At 34.9% G+C, this 20,449-nt stretch overlaps 1 protein-coding gene across 5 annotated transcripts in view; it reads right to left on the reverse strand.

Annotated features, from left to right (window-relative positions):
* Positions 1-20,449, reverse strand: part of LOC124353940 (protein yellow-like) — a 72,314-nt gene that overhangs the window by 20,079 nt on the left and 31,786 nt on the right. Inside the window, exon 1 of one of the 5 annotated variants that reach the window (XM_046804012.1) lies at positions 2,155-2,193. The exons of the other annotated variants lie outside the window; for them this stretch is intronic. The gene's annotated coding sequence lies outside the window, so the exon portion shown is untranslated. Of the gene's footprint in view, positions 1-2,154; positions 2,194-20,449 lie in introns of those variants that run through there. 5 annotated transcript variants of the gene reach the window in all.

The raw sequence follows: 20,449 nt of genomic DNA on the forward strand, positions 1-20,449 counted from the left end.
CTCCCGCCTATCACCACACACTCAAGGTCACGCGCGCAGCTTAAGTCCTCGAAGTGTACTGTGTAGCGATATGTAAAATATATTTTTAAATGTAAGATGAATACACATGTGTAGTGTGAAAACTTATGTTAACTCTATCAGTTTACCCAATACACAATTTAATGCCATTGTACGCTATTACTTACAATATTAGGCGTATTGATTTTCTCATTTGCCACGAAGTTGCAGAATATTTCAGAATGGCAACAGATATTAGCGTTGGATAACATATTTATTTTTACTTAAAATGTTACAATAGTCAAAGCTACTAACTAATTCAAGGAACGCTTATTAATAGTAATGTTATTAACGTAAAGAAACACTAATTATTTTGAAATAGTAGGCTAATACAATTTGCACAATTCTATTCGATCATTAAATTAATCTAAGGTCACAGGTTTCTTATTCACAAGGATAACAATGTGCTGTTTAGGCCAAAGATAATAGATGAACAGGAACGCTATAAGCAATGTTTGACCCGTAATACAAAGGTAGCTTTACTACTACTTCTACAGTAATGCTCATTATTGGGTGAAATAACTTTCTCTCAATTTCTATTTAATTACCGGAACTGTCGAGACATCTGGCACGTATTGACTGTGTAGCGCAGCGTCACCGTCTCCTCGAACACTATCCGCCTCCCCGTCCATCCTTCAGTAATGATAGACAATAATTGCAATCATTACAATTTTATTTATTTCCGACTCGAGCCTTTCAAGCAATCTCTTGGCAATATATTTTGGGGATCTGTTTTAACTTTTATTTTGGCGTCGACTATGTAGTGATGTTTGTTTTAATTAAATTCTAATCAAGAGTGGTATGGCAAACATATACTTAAATGTATACTACTGTATCTATACAGGCTAAAAATAAATGTTTACCTACCGTACCTTAAAAGTCAAAGTTCAAAAATTTATTTCATACATAAAAATATATTAATTGTATATGGTCAAACGTCATAGCAATATCATCAAAATGTTGTCTTATCTCAATATTCCAAAAGTCTAGTTCAGTTAGAACGCATCAGTTACGCATTTATGTATCTAGTTTTGTATATTTACAAATTTTGTTTTGATAATGCAATATCATCTACAAAAAGCTAAGAATAAATAGACAAGGCCTATTTTAAACAATTAAGTAAAATAGAAATATATCCATTGAAGTGTTTTGCAACAGTAATAAGGGGAGACTGTATAGATTAAAACATAGACTATTAATACAATTTTTTTAAATACGTTCATTTCCCCGTTGTGAGCATTTCAGTAGTCTACAATATTATAACTCATACAAGAATGTTATAATATGTTCTTTGCTGAAGAAAATAATCTTCAGATATTTAATAATTATGGTTTGCGTTTTATCGTACGTCTTTAAAATTGGACACTTTATTACCCAGTTCGTAAACTCTTGCCGTTAATCTAGATAAGTAACAAATTCAACGCCTGGAACGTTACAATGTTGAAGAACGGCAATTTTAAAATTGTATATCTAGTTCGTATAACCCTCAAGCGTTATTACAAACATAGTATTTTGTAGGTGAAAAAAGTCTTGTATCTCACTTAGGAGTTACTTGTTAAACTGGTCGAGCTAAATCATTCACAATATAAACAAACCTCCATAGAGAACAAGTCCGACCCATTCTCTCACCACAATAACCGTGCAGCGTCAACTCTAACAACTCTGATTGGGCCAATTTTCACCTGACGTAACAGTTAGAGTGGCTACAATGCCATCTGGACACAAAGCCCTACTACGTGACTACAGACCCATTTCGTTCATACGCCGATTTTTATATTCATTTTGAATGCTGTCAAAACATTTCAGTGTTCTTCGATCCTTGTCCAACGATAGCTCAAGGTTTAGTGACCATTGTGTATATACAACTCGTTTGTATTTAACTAATCCAAATTTTTGTTATATAAACACTATTAATTTAATGTATTTTCGAATAAAACTGTTCCAATTATTTTTTCCGTTGGAGGCAGATGTAAAGTAAATATGTCATATTTTACCAGGCGAAGTTAGGGCTAAGAAGCCCTCAGATGTGACAGAACAAAGAAACGATGATGTTCAATAAACAATATCAATAATGTTTTATTGAATAACGTTTCTTACCTTCTTGGCAGCTTGCTATCTCGTTAAGGAATGCCTCAGGGTGGTCTGTTGGGGCCAATTTTATTCACAAAACAAAAAAGGGAGCTATTAATTAACTTCAGAAAGAAGTTATGAGGCCTGAAACCAGATAGCAATGGTTGATAGCTAATTAAGAGTTTTTAATTCAACCGCACAACACTAAATTTGTGTTAATTTGACGCAATATTAGATAATTAATTGTGGTAGACGGCTGCATTAACCATTCTGCGTTCACGGTCATGGCTTATTTCAAGGTCCGCCTTCTTAATAACAACTTCAGAATTATTTAACCGTCATTACATTACGTTCTGGAAAGTCTACAATGACTTTATTCAACATATTTTTTGTTACAATTCCACATATTTTGGTTTGAAGCGAGGGTATCATATTTGCATACTTGGAAAATGCGTTGTCAAACCATACACTCACTGTTTCTAAATACGAATAAATACAAGACTCCACAGGTTTATACTGCATCAGAAGAAATTCATCTGTGCCATTACATCTGTAGGCATAGTTTTCAAAATGGTCAGCACGATAAAAACAAATTTTTTATTGTATATGCTTTCACTCTGTTTGATATATCGAACTGTATATTCTGTACTACTCAAATTTCCACTTTTACCTTCACGCTCTCGAACGGCCACACAGATTGCGAGAATGGCGGGACTGAAACTGTGGAGCAAAGAGAATCGATTGGTTGCCTGTTTTGGCGGTCACGGCGGCAAATCGGTTAAACAAGTATTATTTGAACGCGGTGGTGTTTGCGGCTTTAAATTCCTGGAAAGGGCCAATCTTTTCAAGGGACATGAGCAACTCCCTCCAGTGCAATGGAAAGGCTCGAAACGTTAAAAAAATAAGGTGTAAAATCTATTTCTAGATCTTTTTTTAAATAAAATTCTAATTCCATTAAAACGTAACCTACAAATAACTTGTAACATATGGACTTTACTTTACAACTTACAAGTACAATGTAATTTTTATAAAAGCCTTAAAGATCGACCTGAACAATTTTTTTTATTAAAGCGATAATTTGTATTACCACATGTTTTCCCATTGCATATTATTGCAATAAGCAAACTACACGATATGTCATATTCATCAAACACACATCTAGAAGTGTCACCGATACTACAGAAGTTCGGTTATTACAGGATGTTGCGTTTCAGAATAGAATTAACGCTGTCAACTGAACGCTATTTAGTGATTGTACAGATACTGGGGTTACACCATAATGACGGACAAAGTGAAATGCTCGCATGTCTCAGCTTAGTAATGTTTAATGCTCATCATTAAAGGCAATACACGTTGAACTGTAGAATACAGAATACAGAATGCTTTATTCATGATCATCAAGAACAGAATAGTTGTCAATCAATAATAAAAATAATAAGTTATGAAACATAACATTGAAAGGAAAGAACAAAAAATTAACAACAAAAACATTACAAGTCAGGAGTTGAGAATGTCATAAAACTCATCAAGACTGTAGATAGAGTTCTTCACCAGCCACTTGTGTAGTCTTCTTTTTAGAGTTTTAGCGTTGCCGGTCTTGATGGCATCAGGAAGGGAGTTCAGAAGCTTGGTTCCAGCAAATGATGGTTTTTTGGTGAAGAGCGTTGTTCTATGAGCTGGTAGACGGTGAGCTTGAGCCTGTCTAGTGTAGTAGTTGTGCACCTCACTGTTTCTCGGGAAAGTTTTGCTTGGAAGCATATATGATGACTTCGATGATGTTAAATTGAAGTCACAGTGAGAATGTCGAGTTCAGTAAAAGATTCTCTGCAGCTGTCTCGGGAAGAGAGGTCGGGCCATGATTCTTATGGCCCGCTTCTGCAAGATTAGTACCCTCTGGGAGATTACCATTTGAAGAACTCCCCAAAGGGATGATTCCATACCGAAGATGGCTCTCAAAGAGAGAGTGGTAGGCTATTTTTAGAGCAGATGTTGTGCCCGTAGCTTTTTATCCTTTTGAGAGCAAAGAGAGCAGAGCTGAGCTTTGAGCTAAGGTAATCAATGTGGCAACTCCATGTAAGATTTTGGTTCTAATATCATGCCTAAATGTTTAAGCTCGTCACTTTTTCTAGATCTGGTGGGCCTGATATGTGGTCTTTATGTCTGCCTAGTGCAAGGAGTTTTGTTTTGGATGGGTTGAAAACAAGGTCGTTATTTAGGCAATATTGTTGGGCCATGCTAACAGATATATACGTGTTGATTTCTAGTGACTCCGCTGTTGAAACTGCTGGTGATAAGAGCTGTTGTCATCTGCGTATGATACAGGATGACTGAAGGCCTCGAGTGTTTTACCTAGATCACTAGTGAATAAAATGAATAGGGACGGGTCCCAACACAGATCCTTGCGGAACTCCTCTTCTAACATACTGTGGAAGTGAATGAAGAGCCTTCGTCAAGCCCTTAGCTGTGTGTTTAGCTCAACTATTTGCTGTCGCCCAGAGAGGTAGCTTTCGAACCATTTCAGGGCTATACCGCTGACACCTAAGGTTCTGATTTTGTATAAAATAAGCTTATGAGACAGTGAGTCAAATGCTTTACTCATATCGAGAAAAACAGTTGTTACAGTATTTTCAGACTCAATATTATCAATTATACACTCAATGAGCTCAGCAAGGGCGGTGATAGTCGATTTGCCCGGGATGAACCCATGTTGTCCTTTTGGCAGCAGATTGTTACGCTGAAGGTGCTCTAACAGTCTCGATGAGAACTATTTTTTCCAAAACTTTTGATACAGTGGGCACAAGGGAGATTGGTCTATAGTTCTTGATGTCATGCTTACTCCCTTGCTTATGCAGTGGATATACCTTTGACATTTTTAATTTTGAGGGAAATAATCCCTGAGTCAGAGACTTGTTGATTACATCCGTTAAGGGTTGGCAGGTTACAGAGCTGCAATACTTCAGTATTTTTGAAGAAATGTCATCATAGCCTGAGGAGGAAGAGGATTTTAGAGAATTTATAGTGTTGAATACTTCCTCATTAGATGTAAGATTGAACATGTTAAGTCCTGTTCCTGTGAAGTTTGAACATAAGTTAACGTCTTTGGCGCTAGGAGCATTGTTATGACCGAGAGAGTTACTTCTGCAATTTTGTTGTAAAATAGGTATTCAAAATGTTCAGCTATGGTAAAAATGTCGTCTAGGTAGGTGTCATCATCAGTATTTTTTAATTTCCACGTGGATTCTGAAGCTTCTCTCTTTTGGTGCTCTTTCGCTATTAATGACGCTCCAGACTGCTTTGCTCTTGTTGCTTGCTTCGGCGATGAAGTTGGAGTTCGTTTCCCTTCTAAGACTTTTTAGTTTTAAGTCGTAGGATTTCTTCTTCTGGGCAGCATCCTCTTTAGCCTCAATTTGTCCACTGGCTAAGTAGCGCTCGTGGGCTTGGATGAAAGACATCCGCAGTATGTTTACTACAGGGTTGTTAAATTCTTTGAGTTCGGTTCCTGGATCTGTTTCTTGATGTTGTATGGGGGCATGTAATGTCTAATGCTGTAGTCAGAGTTCCAATGAAGTTTGAGTAGGCTCTTCTGCATTGGAGAGTTGTATACCCGATCCCATGATTGAATTTCAAGAAGCCCCTTTAAATTTGAGATGTTATCTGGACTGAGACGTCTTCCATTTGATGAAGATTGTTTACTTGATGTGGAGGGGAAATCCATGAAGTAAAGTTGTCCGGTGTGGTCTGAGAGCCCGTTTTCAATGATTTCGAAGTTGAAGCTATGTGGTGCCAAGTTGGTGCAAAAAAACATCAATTGATGTAGCACTTGTAGGGGGTTATCATGGTAGCAGGTAGGAGGCATCGAGTCAAGTTATACTCAGATAGGAGGTTGTTTAATTTATTGTTTTCTCTTTTCCATCAGTGTGCTGAGCCAGTCAATATTGAGATCACCAACAATGCAAATTGCAGAATTGTTTATGGGGAGTTCTTCTAGTGACGAGTTTAGTAATTCAAGAGCATGATCCAGTGGGCCGTAATCCTCTGTCATGTCCTGTCCCTCACTGTGACCTGTGCGCAAGGTGCAAGGAAAGGCGGATGTCAGTACCGCTTCTATTATGCTGGCCTAAAGAGTACTGATTCTGATCGAGAATTGACCAATATTTAATTTTCAACATTTTCTAAAATATCATTAGGTATATTTCTGGAGCAGAAGAATCTCCTTATACACACCATTATTTTAACATATTTAAAAGTTCTATAAAGGCGGAGAATTTATTCCATATGGCGGACTCCAAATCGAAAAGGAAAAAGTGTGCCATGGTTTGTCCACCAATTGCGCCACGAGGACAGAAATTTTAATTAGGGCCAGTTTATGGCCACCCCAAACTGAAAGTACAAATTGCGCCACGCAGTCAGTTTCTATAGCAGTTGTGGGGACATAAGCCGAGGGGGCGGGACCACTTCCCTCGTCCGGCCGTCCAGAACAGCGCTGCTCAGGCGAGCTCCTGACACTAGGCACAACACAGTAGCTAGTCCACTTTACACCTGCAGTGTAGAGTCTACTAATGGTAGTGTTCCTCGGAGTTACAACACACACATTCTTCTCGTAATGTGTTGTACGCTCTCTTCGTTCATAAGTCGGAACTGTGAGGCTATGGCACTCAAGTATTTAGTAACTTCAAATTGGTACAATTTTTGTTGCCATCCAGTATACTACGTTGTATATAGTTTAAGTAGATCAAACCATAATAGTTAAAAATCATCCTTTTTGGAATAATTGTTGCTGTTATTGTTTTTATCTTGAGCAACTCGGGTCTACACTCAAGCCACATTGGCTATGTCCTTAGAGCAACCTTTCCTCAAGCAGATAAGATAACAATTATTATAAGAAACGCATTTAGTTACTTTTCTTTGTTCTTCATTATTTGTTGTACATTAGTATGATAGTAATTATAACGTGTATTTCTCTGTTCCGGTGTATGTTGTAAAATCTTGATGGAAATAAACTAAATCGTTCATTCTAAATATGTATGATGGGAAACCCATTTTGTGATAAGAAACTTACAACATTGCTAAAGTTACATAAACAGGTTAATCCTAACCTTCCTTACCAACATACGTTGTTCCAAAATATAATAAAGAGGCAGCTTAATCGCACAAAACGCCTGATGGTGCGAACTGTTTAGAAGATTCTCCGAAATTAATTAAACCGTTTATCCTGGATTTATGGATTAAATCTTGACTCAAGTTGATTTAAAAGTTTTGAAGTTTATGCATAATACGTAGTTTGAGTTGTCTAAGTGATATTTCTATTGATACCAATACTTGCCAAGTTAGAGTTTGTAGAGAATTTATGTAAATTTCGATTGTTTAGGCTAGATCGAGGTAGGGTATAACAATTTTACAGCGTAGGGTAAAGAGAATTAGGACAATATAAGTTACAGAAGAGTTACAGGTAGGCTAGAAATAGTCTAATCTAACTAATTAAAACTATGGCAACATTGAGGTGTTTGGCACATTCTTATAGTAGACATTGGCTGCATACCTTGACAAAACTACAACTAACCATCAACTGACACGCACTGTAACAAGTGGTTAATCTCGTTCAACATTCATAAATTAGGTTTTATTAGATTTGGTATACAAATATCAAAAGATATTTATAACTGTAAAATTTAGATGAAACTAACCCTTTAATTTTATTTCTGTTCATAGATTTTGAATGGCCGCCAGTGGGGTTTTGGATTTCGAAAAACATTAGCTGTTTCGTTTTATATTTACATAATTTTATAAAGCTATGTAAAAAGTTTCAAAAATAAAAACGTTTAATAGATTTTTTCACAAAAAAGTGAAAAAGAACAAAATGGCGCATGTATGATTAACTGGAGAATTCCGAACATTCTCAGTGTGATACTGTGTTTACATCTGCTTTTGATCCAAAAAAGAATGCCTTACAATAATGATTGGATGTGTTAAAACACCCCGTGTATTTCTTGTATTGGCTGGCAAACAAATAATTGGTTACTATTTTTAAATATTATATTTGGGAAACTTTTTACTGTTATTATTTAGCCTTACAATCTCAAATTGATTTAATGATTAATTTTTATACATGCCTCTTATCATACGATAAAGTTATGTTGGAATTATGAACTGATGTTATACCGGATTTATATTTATAGTCATTCTATAAAAATGCAAATACTTAATCTTACTGTTAGACATTTAAAAAATTAAAATATCAGTCGTAACGTTTTGTACAATTAACGGAAATAATATTGCTTATCTTCAAACGTAACAATGATTTACAGCCATTTACGTTAACTATTGCTCCATGAAATTAATTCATCCACGAATACTTATTCTTTGTCATAAAAAAAATAATAGTCATTACAAATATAATTTTGTTTAAATAACAATGAGGACATAATACGCACGAAGGAGTCGTATGGTTAGAAATTTTACTTATATAAATCTAAGCTCAAAAATCGGATCCTTACTGAACTGTATGACGTTCTTGTGCCCTCTTGTTCTCGTGATAGAAAACATTCAGTCGAGTCTCGTGTCAACATCACTTACTAGCACTTCAATGCCGCCACGGTCTGGTTATTTTCAGGCACACAGATTGAATTAATCTGGCCAGGTAGGAAATTGTTTATAGACGTGATCACGTAATATTCGTAATGAGCCAGCTATGTGAGAGAAGGAATTTGTAGAGACTAGAAGATCTTGGACAAGAAAGTGTAACCGCGTCAAAGAACTTGAGGGAGGGTATAGAACCACAAATAGATCACATTTTTGTTAATCTGAAATATTTCAGAAAGTGATTCTAAGACAAGCAGCACCGACAATAAAGGATGACATCTTTGTTGCTTTCATAAACCCAACAAAAGTACTTCAGTCTTCCCATACTGTTTCTGAATTAAAAACTGAACCAAACGAAATGTTTCAGCGAAATTACACATAATTTGCGTCTTATTAAATATGTATTAACTAAAATATTGATTAAGGTAATATCATCACTAATCATAGGATAGTAAAATCAGTCATATTAAATACTCGTAGTACTCGTAAGAATAAAACTACATTTTAAAATTATTTTATCTATACAGCTTTATACTTTAGTATAGAGAAGACTATTCGAGTATTTCGTGGTAATTTATTGCTTCTTCTGGGGAAAGTTAGCGCATAATAGATAAGATAAAACATAGAAGTCTCATAAAAATATTTGTTAACAGCGTTTTCCTATGGCCAGGATAGGTACTACTATTACTACTATTAAAGAGAGGACGTAGCTCAGCACTCGCAGACTCTGGTGACTGCTCTTAACTACTAACCTTAGTAGTGCGGTGAGGTTTGGATTGTCAGTGGTATTGGGTGTCATCATTGAACTGGTGCAGACGGGCACTCCGCCATACAGTTTTATAAGTTTTACAAAATAACAGTAGATCAACATCTGAGACCTCCATATTACAATTAATTGTGGTCGGATCATACATTTCGTTGTTAGGCTGAAGGAAATAGCGTGTATTCACAGACACACGCATATATTTGCTTATTAATTTGAAATAAGTAATTTTATCTCTGCGACGATCTATAATATATCTATATTAAACTACTATTGACACGGGAACCGATGTGCTTCTGACTTCATATTTTGCATTGGTTTATCCCTACCTTTCATACGCTGTTGAGATTTGGGGTTTTGAAAATTGCAGAACAAAACATGTCTTTCTTTTGCAGAAGAAAGCGGTGAGAGCTATTGCTGGTATCCGTCAATCAGAATCCTGCAAATCACATTTTAAGAAGTTCAATCTGCTTACTTTTCCAAGTATATATATTTACCACACATTGGTATATTTAAGCAAAACCAGGGCATTTTCGAGTCACTAATTCCGCAGTCCAGACACTACCTCAGAAATAGCAACAAATTAAATATTCCCCCCATGCAACCTCTTTTTTCAAACATCACTGTTTTTATAATGCCGTAATTTTTTATAATCCTCTTCCTGTGGACCTAAAGAATGTAAATGATGCAATGGTCTTTAAGAGAACACTGAAGGCTTTTTTAATAGAAAAATGTGTCTACACCCTCAGTGAATTTATTGGTAAATAGTCTGTATGTATAAATGTAAACTGTACTTGTATTTTTATAATATTTATGACGCAATCCAATGCATGTTATAAGTCTGTTTGGAAATAAAGGATATTTGACTGATTGATTGATTGACATCATAATGAACAGGTAACAAAGCACGGCTAGGTCCCATATACAAATAAAAAGCTTGCAAGAAAATGTCCCACAACCACAGTTTGCAACTCATTAGGAAATTCCTGTACTGCGTGACGAAGACGGTCTAACCTCATCCAATTACTGTAGGTCAAATCACATCTTTAAGCAACTCCAACGGTCGTTTACGCCCATCCGGGTCGTTTCATCAGTTGATTCTGATGGCGAAGACTATTAATTGTACGTAGCACGCGATTCTTCTTCAAAGACCTAGGTTACACAATCCTGGGACGATCCTGCTGGGTTCCGACGTTGCCACCTTCAATTGGCCTAAATTTGGCAATCTACAACGACTTTGCTAATTGAGTTTATTAGGATTTTGAAATAGCTAAACTATTGTCTTCGCCTCAGTGGAGGGGGGGGGTTTGGAGAATAACTCTTTTATTAACGATTGCACACAAGAGCAACGGGAAATTTTGCATTTTATATTCTACTCCTGGAACGGGGCTAATAATTTTATTAGTTTACGACATTTTGGTATTAATCCACCGTGATTTCAACTCTATTCCAACCTGATATTCAGAATGTAGGTAAATGCTTGTTCTAATTAGTGACGCCAACACTTCTAAATACTAAATAATAAGTACTTTCTACTTTAAAAAAAGTTTATTTTACTATCTTGGTTAGGATGTTAGTCAATTAAGGCTACAATATTTATATAACTGAGTGGCCTACTTATATATTTATAACTTTGAAGTCAATATACGTATTTTGAGAAGGTGCAGTTGAGTTTTGGTTACTTTTTCCGGCAAAAATCCTCCAATATGTATAATGTATAAACGTATATAATATATACGTTATTATATTATATTATATTATATTATTGACATTATTATATTATAATGTCAACTCTTTTGCCATCTCTTCCCTGGAGACAATAATGAATAAAATTTTCGATCGATACTTTCAAGACGAATTACTGGTATTTAAAGTCGGGAATTCAGGCAGTATTTTAATCAGGCCCAAAATAAAAACGGCTAAAAAACATTTTTTTTAACTTTTACATCATAAACTTTTATATTAGGGTGGTCCAACAGTTGAAATGTTTGTAAACACAATATCAACAAGGCTCTAGTTTCATTCAGCATTATAAAACAGAAAATATCGTACTTTTAGGTAATAATTAAAAAATAATGCATTAAAAAAATGAAACATCTGCATTTCCGTAAAAAAATTACGGATACAGAAATGTTAATGGAAAAGTTATTTTACAATAATTAAAGTGGTCTTTATTCAGCTTTATGAATGAATAATGTCCGTAATATAACTAGATTTCCTTGATTACTAAAGGCTTGATTGCTTGATATTGCCAGCCGTATTTGACAGTAGGACTTTTTTTACGTTTCGTTGAACTAACTGAAGAAGTTACTGGAATTGCTCTTCATTTTTCGTGATAGATGTATTACACGTCTAAATCAGAGCAATTCCTTTCTCAGCACAGTCATTTGCTACTTTCATTTTGTGAACTTTCTGTTTGAAATCAATGAAGGTGGGATCCGAAGGCCACAAACAAGGGTCCATGCTAAGACAGGAAGTAGCGTTTTCTTTTCAATTTTTAAAATGAATGTCTAACACTAATTGTTTAAAAACTTACCTTCTACTCTCTTAAACGCCTTTGCTTTTGTTGTGTGCTTTCTGCATGTTTAGAAGAAACATTACACTTTTGATGTCATGACTGACACAAGAATCAAATAGTGCCAGCTTAATCAACTGTCAGAATAGAAGGAAAAGAGTTCAAAAACTCAGAAAAGCAACGCGATTTGATACTGTATCACTGTATCAGTATTTGATACTGATTTGATTAGTCTTGACCTCGTTTTACACCTAATTGGGTGTAACTGATAAGTTGTTCAAAATCTTAAAAGATAATTATGTACTTATATCCTATCTTATTTTAATAAAAAATGGTGACATTCAGATAATACGGAAGTCATTAAAGAGACAAACTTATTCTGTTTTGTTATGAATGGCGAACACTTTCTACATCGTGTTGTTTGACAATGGTCAGATACCTATAAAACATTGATAAAAATACAATTACTACATGATTCCTCAAGAAAGGTTGACTTTATTTTTAATAGTCATACGGAGGAACCAAAAAGACGAAGAACACCCACCCACTAGTATACACATTGAGATTAAATTTGAAGAATCCGTACTGTTGATGTAACTCTTAGACAAACAGAATTTCCCTTTTACGGTAAAATGCAACTGATTTCTCTTGTCACATTACATCGAGCTGACGTATGATTGCACAGTACGTCATGCATATTATGTTGTGACAACATACAAAATTTCAACTGCTATTGCTAAGTTAGAGAAAAGAAACAAGCAACAACAAAAAAGGTATCGAAAAATACATTTTAATTAATTAGAGATATCCAGAAGGTATTGAGGATACAGAGCTAAAGTAGGAAACCACTTATTATTAGTTGATTAAAACTTGACGCTGATGGCTTGAATTGGCAATCATTGTCTCGCAATTATTGTGCACACCACCTCAAAGCAACTCCTATTCTCAATGTTCAGGTTTGCTTACTTCGCTTCACTCAGCAGCTGCATAACAAAGTATCATAAAGTGCAGCAATGGTTTAATGTAAAATAGAATCCACTGAAATTGGGTTGGAGAAACATTAGTGGATATCTGCGCTTAGTTACACAATTTAAACCGCTCATTCTAAATGGTTACTGCACATAATTACTTGAAGTTGCATCGAGTAAGAGTTATTTGAATCTGTGAATGAAGAAGAAGCAACTTAATGTGCTTAAATTCTGTTGAAATTGCTCAGGAGATAGGTGCACTAATACCACAATCCCAGTATTCTTGGTGACATTAATGAAGATAACCTTCATAAATAATAAATCCTTAAAGTACATTTTCTATTTATAGGAGACTTCTAAGGAACAATTATTTGTAATGGTACCTTATTTATTACAAAGTATAAAGACAAATTTAACCCTTTAACTGCAAATTTGTTCTACGGAGTGTATGATCATTATTATGATTATATTATTAGCTGTTATTCCCCACTATTACAAGCCGCGGTACTGAAAGCACTGATGATGTTGCATAGTCACTCTTTTAAATCGATGTTTTGCCAACTGATAAGAAAGTTCGACAGTTTTAAAATTAAAATAATGGCTTATTACCTTTTCCATTTCTCCGTGACTCTTTGCTGCAACACAAAACTTACCTATATAAACTATTTTGTTCAGAATATGTACATCGATTGTGTACTTTACAAATTTTGCGCGAAACCTCATGATTTTAGATATTTGCAAAAACGTATCTTCCTTTTTACATCTCCCTAGATAAAACTCTACGCTTATTTATTATTATGTGTATAAAACAAATTGCCACAAGGTAGAACTGTTTGTTGTTTTAAGGTTGGATCCCTTATTTTTAATGGCTACTACGACGATTTACGTTTTAAAAATATTTATGGTTAAATAGAAATCAAATTTTTTAAATGTGTCTATATGAGTAATATGCCGTATTCAGTGATTGCAATTATTTATGTTTGTGAAAATACTGATCTGGATTCACGTACGTATCGCAGCAATGCATAGCTGGAAGGATCTCGTACAATTTATTATACTGTGGTCACTGTAAAACACCCAATAATTCTGTTTCGCAGTAAAAGAGTTAATTGGTGACCACTATGGGAAACCCTTTGATGGACCGACAAACGTTCCAAACGTCCTGTGAAATTTCCGCAGTTTGCACCATTCTCCTTGAAATTCCTCTGGGAATTACGTGGACCCCAGCTCTCTCGGTCACTGCCCAAGACAGAATAGCGGGTTAGCACGAGCAGGACATAATATTTGACAGTTTCCTGCGCAGAGACAACTGTCGGTGATCTTGACCTCCTTGTCGTCGTGCCGTGACATCGCATTGGTCACTTGCATGACCTTTTTAGTGACAGGTGATCGAATTGTCTTGTATTTGGCTTTGTAGTGACTTCAATTGAAGATACGTGCAGCTAGCCATGATTGTTGCCTTCACGCATGCCAAAGCCAGAGAGGGTATCGTCATAGTCCGGCACAACATATTGTCCTGTAGAACAGCAAGAAACGATAGATCCCTATGACGTCATCGACCAAAGGTCGCGGGCACCTCGTGACGAGACCCGAGTCAAGGACTGGTAGAAGAGTGGAGAAATGTCGGGCGTCTTGGATACCACGGAATGTACGTCGTGAGATTGATCACTGCGCGGGAACTTCACAATTAGTGTATTAAATCACCTTTTTGGCTTATAATTATCATCATCAAATGTGGGGATCAGATTATTAATATCACATTATCAGTAATACCTTGTCGACTACATTGGTACAGTAACACCTCGTAACCTCAATATGAACAATGATAACCCGAATTATTAAATCCCAGTTGTCGTTGCAAATTATGTTAGAAACATCAAGTAACATTTTAAATTGGTTTGAATACGACTTTACATTGATATTAATAATCATTCACATGCGTGAATGAAAATTAATGGACAACCTTTCTCGTTTTAAACATCAATTATTAGTTTATGGTAGATGAATTCTAAATAATTCAACCGATACTACCATTTCAGTATTATTTAAGAGATTTCTAAAACTAATAAGATATAATCCGTAAAAACTCTGTGACTTAATAATAAAATTATGAATTATATGGGCAAAACATCTATTTGTGAACGTGTAAAATAGGGCCATTGATAGGTCACTGTGATTGTGATACATTGAAATTTTCTAGTAATGACTCATTTTAGTAAATTAAATGTATATAGCTGTGTTTTATTAGTATTGTCTTAGTATAACATGTTTAATATTTTTCTGTAATACATATATAATAAGTTTTGTTCCATGTGCCGCTAGAAGCAGCAAGAGATTTTAGCACTGGATGAAACATCTTTTCATAAACTGTCATAATTAAAGCTATTAGTAACTTATGTGTGTTCTGAGTCTTGATACTAACGTTATACGGGTTACCTTCAATTTGTATACTTCATGACCTTCAATTTGTATACTTCATGACCTTCAATTTCGTGCGTATTCATGATTTGAGTTTGGTACTATTTTAAACATTTAACGATGTGGTTAAATTATTAGATTAGACAAAACCGTTCCTTCTACCATTATATTTCACCATCATCTTCCCGAGAGCACGCCCAAAATGAAAAGCAAGGACTTTGTAGAAAAGCTAAGCTAGGACTATGCAATCCTCTATAACGCCTAGTCCTAAAAGGACATATTACGTGGTTTAACTGCGCATAAAGAACTAGCGTGTTTGTATTTCCTAATCATATACGTATCGTGTTACGGCGTTCCTGTCAATGTCTTTGAATAGGGATTTAACTACGAGTACAATTGCCCCTTTACATAACGCAGACAATATACACGGGGTAATGAATAACACTAGATTTAAATGTTAAATTTGATATATTCAGATTTTAATGATATATTCGTATTGAATTTGTATAACCAAAGAAACTAAACTATGACCAAATATTCAAACGCAAAAGTCAGAATTACGAATACTTTGAATGTTCCCAAATATCTCTAAGCACGTGTGAGCTCACTCGCAGCTGAACAAATGGCATCTCGAGATTTTTCTCTGTCATAGGATTGGTTGGAAGGTATCATCACTCATGTAAATTAACATTTTTTTCTTAAATGAATTTTTAAAACTGAACATAACCTAAATGTACAATTTGTTTTGTTACCAAAGTTAATAGTATCGGTATTCTTGTCAGAGGTTTTCATAATCTTTCTCCGATAGTTTGTGATGACCTCTTCATTTGTGGAAGAGATAAGAGATTGACGTATTTTTTAAATCTGTTCCATTTCCAATGATACTAATTATAATTTGCAATACAACAAAGTATCGTACATAAATTTACTAATGAATTAATTTGTTTGCTAATTTGCTAAATCCTACATCATTCTGTTATGATCAAGACCTCACAATAATACAGTTAAACAGTTCGAACGACTGAGAGAACAGATTCAGGTCAGAACGCAGAACAGTTCTCAGATAATCGCAGTGTATAAGTCTGAGGACAGGCAGTTAACACAAAATACTTTCCCAGTGCGAATAGCAGTAAAGTATATCCGGGACGGTCTCCGATGTTACCGCCCGCCCCTCAACTCTCGCCTGCAATTATTAGGTATTACCGCGACCGAGACATTGGCAGTAGGTCAGTGTCCTTCCCAGGGCTGTAACACTGGCTTGGCTATCGGGCACCGTCTACCTCCTCATTTCCTTCAATAAATATCACAGCAGAATCTTGATGTTGGGGAGGGAGCGTGAAACGTGCTATCCAGGACTCTCCAACTTCAAGCTACGGCCCTTAACAAAGTATAGGTTGGTATTATAAAAAAGTTAAGATGGATTTTGTAAGTTAGTAGTCACATGTTACTGAATTGCCTTAAAATGCTATAAATTTATGTTTACTTATTCTGCAACATTATGTTTACATTGTGTTATCATGATGAGTATTCCAATCTATTACAAAATAAGGCCTTGAAAACTAAGGAAAACTGTTTTTTTATATATTTTTAACAGAAAGGTGTTCTATAAAATTCACTGATAATCGTAGGCTGTATATTGCGGCAGCATTTAAGTTAGTAAATTAATTTCATCAGAAGACTTATAGAAATAATCTATGAAGGGTACAAACACGAAAACTGGATTAGTTATGAGAAATAACACAAGAATTTTGTTTTTCTTTTGAGGGATGGTGTGATACACGAAAATATAGTTGTCTCGTGGCTCACAAATGTTTATGCAAGGCCCTGTAGTGATGGGAGAATCGAATACTTTAAAGAATCGAATACAGTGAATTCGAATTCACCCCTGTATTCGAATATATATTCGAATACTTGTATTCGAATACCTTTGCTCAGCTGAGCGTTTCTAACAGACAGGTCTGGACCTGTCTTACAGTACTTGTTTGTCACGAATTCATCACTGTATTCGAATATGTATTCGAATACTTTGGCTTTTGGTGCCTCGTATAAACAAGTCATACCCATGATATACGAACTTCAGAAGAAATATCTTTATTTACCTGCTACTTCAGTTCCGTCTGAAAGACTATTTTCCACAGCAGGTCCTGTTACTAATTACCGTAGAAATAGACTGAAGCCAGAAAACCTCAATAATATTTTGTTTTTACACAACTATATAAAATAAATATTCATATTTGTTTTTATTGCTTAGAACTGTAACTCAAATTATAATATATCATATCATATAATATATATATAATATGTATTTTTAAATTTAATAATCATACAATTAATTATACTTTTTTTAAAGTATTAAAATTTGTAATTATTTTTTCAAATTATGAATCTCCCCTAAATGATTCATTTCAAAGTCTCCATATATGTATTCATTTTAAACCTCATATGAATACGAATACAGCTCTTGGATATTTTATTTGAATACTATTTGTCAGAATAAACGAATACTCCAGGTTTGAATGCAATTCTTCCAGTGAAATTGTATTCATTTCAAAAGTATTCGAATCCATTTTGATGTATTCGAATACGTGAATACTCTGGCTGTATTCGAATACTATTCGATTCTGTATTCGATTCTCCCATCACTAGGCCCTGGCCAGGCCCCAGGGAAAGACACAACCGGTTTGATTTTAAACTCGCTGTGGCGGGATGGAAGCTAGCAAATCGCGAAGTGTGCGAAACAATTCAATGTCAATCTCCCTTTTCGCTCGTTTCCCGGAAGCAATAATAGCATTTAGTTTCTCCTAAATGAAATTCCATAGTCCATTAAAATTAAGTCTTACAGAAAAGCTTTCAAATTCGGTAGCAAATTTTGCTTACTGCATGTTAATAATTACATTTAAAAAATTCTCATAATACTTAATTTTTTATTGGCAAAACGTTTTATTTTGTACACATATTTACAAAGCTCTGACTGGAGAATGGTCTAAACGGTATAATTAATATTTTGTGAAAATCTACATAAAAATACATAGGTTAAATAATCAGACTTTGTAACCAAGAAAAATTAAGTTAATGCTCGTGTGTTCGAACATTTTAACGTTCATCTGAAAAGTAAAAACTACGATATTTTGGAGTGCCACAATGCGCGTGACTGAGATAGTGTTGGTAGCCGAAGTCGAAACTCTCAGCTCCTCTGGTATAGCATGCTATTGGTGTGTTCCATTTGAGCCTAAGTTACTTCTATATAACGCTGTCAAATCCAACTATGGAATATTTTTTCACGTTTCTTAATCCCTTTCTGTTAGGCCTATATTAAAAATTGAGGAAAAGAGCTTGTAAGAATTAAAAGCTAGGTACATTTTATATTTAATCACCCTACGAAAACTTTGTAAAATACTTTTAAATTAAATATGTGAATGATAGCTGCATAGTAATTATCTAGTGTAAAAATATCAATTTCAAATTGAAAAGTTATATAGACTGGTTCTGAGAAAGAGTAGAAAGTAAAGTGATCTGATCGCAGACGTTGTACTCTATATATCACGTGTTTTACTGGCTATAACTAGGCCGAAGGCTTTCATGTGACAACAATCAGCTGATTATATTGTTGATCGGCTGAAGCTGTTACGGTCTGCCGCCAAAACATGGCATACCTCCGTACCTAACCTCACTTCCCACAACAGCCGTTGCGTCAGGTCAGGCCGCGGAAGTGACATGGTAAATTAGCTCTTCTGTGGATTATACGAAATTGTGGAGGCGATAAGAATTTTACAGTATACTGTTAACCGCGGCCTTGCACGCTTTTGCACTGTGTATAGCAGAAGGGTTGTATGCTGTCGGCAATCACTTTGAAAAGGCGTCCTATACTAAGACAAATTACTATTATTGTAGATTTTCTTCTTCGACAATATTTTCATATTTGATTGTCTAAAGGCTACACTGTGTTGGAACTTTGAAATTGAACAGTAAGGTCCGAAATTCATTAAGTAATACGAATTGCGAGTTGCCATTGAACCTTTTAGGTAATTTACATGAAATTTATTTCAGTATCTTTTGACAATTCTTTAGGTTCTTCATCTAAAATTTCATATAGTGGTTTGAGTTAGACCTAGTTGTTTATTGTTACGTGTATTATTTTATGTTTTAACTTTCTACAATTTTAAATAACGATGTAAATAAGTTTAGGTGACTTTCATACACTACCAGGCTCTGTGGCAAACGACTTAAAGAGTAATTGCAATTTATATAATACATGTAAACCGCCTGTAAGTTTCTTAAAACCATATTTGAGTAGATCTAGCTAGAACGTGAGAGTGACTATGTCATAGTATTACAACAATTCGTTTCAGCTTCATAGGCACTGTTGTTCAATCAGTTACTGAATCAGTGAGTAGCCTAATATAGAATGTGTATTAAAAATTTTAGTCAAACTGAAAATTGGAACAACATCAAATATAATCTTAGACTAAAGTAGTTTGTTGTTATGTTATAGCATTTGAAAATTAATGCTTTGCATATTTCATGCTGTTCAGATATTTTGCTTTGTTTACAAGATCGATACAATTTATATTTCCACGCCAACCAATTAAAGTAGTTTTTTCTCTCTCCTTGGAGCAAAGCCTTGCTTTTTTCTCGTCATAACGAAGGAAAAAGGATTTCTTGTTGCTCATAGAAACCACGCCTTTCAGTTTTTTATTATTTATTTTTTTTACACTGTACATAAAGCTTGAACACTATAATTTAAAAACCAAGGATATTACTCCATTGCTTTATAATTATAATACACCCATAAAGAAAAGGAGAACAGACAAGTTCACAATATGTACATCAAATGTTTTATTTATGTTTTTGAAAAAGTCCAATAGACGATTGTCCGTTATCCTTATGCCTAGTTTTTCTTAACAAATCGTTTGCATATTTATAGGTAATTGTATCCTGCTCTATTTGCATCGATTTCGCAGCGATTATCTTACGCAAGCATCTATCAATCAACCACATGCCCAGCGGTTTTCTCAGTGAACGTTATTAACCCTATCTGAATTCTAAGTATACAACATTCTGAACTCTTGGTTGATTTTA

This window comes from Homalodisca vitripennis, chromosome 2 (genome assembly GCF_021130785.1).
Source record: "Homalodisca vitripennis isolate AUS2020 chromosome 2, UT_GWSS_2.1, whole genome shotgun sequence".
Lineage (NCBI taxonomy): Eukaryota > Metazoa > Arthropoda > Insecta > Hemiptera > Cicadellidae > Homalodisca > Homalodisca vitripennis.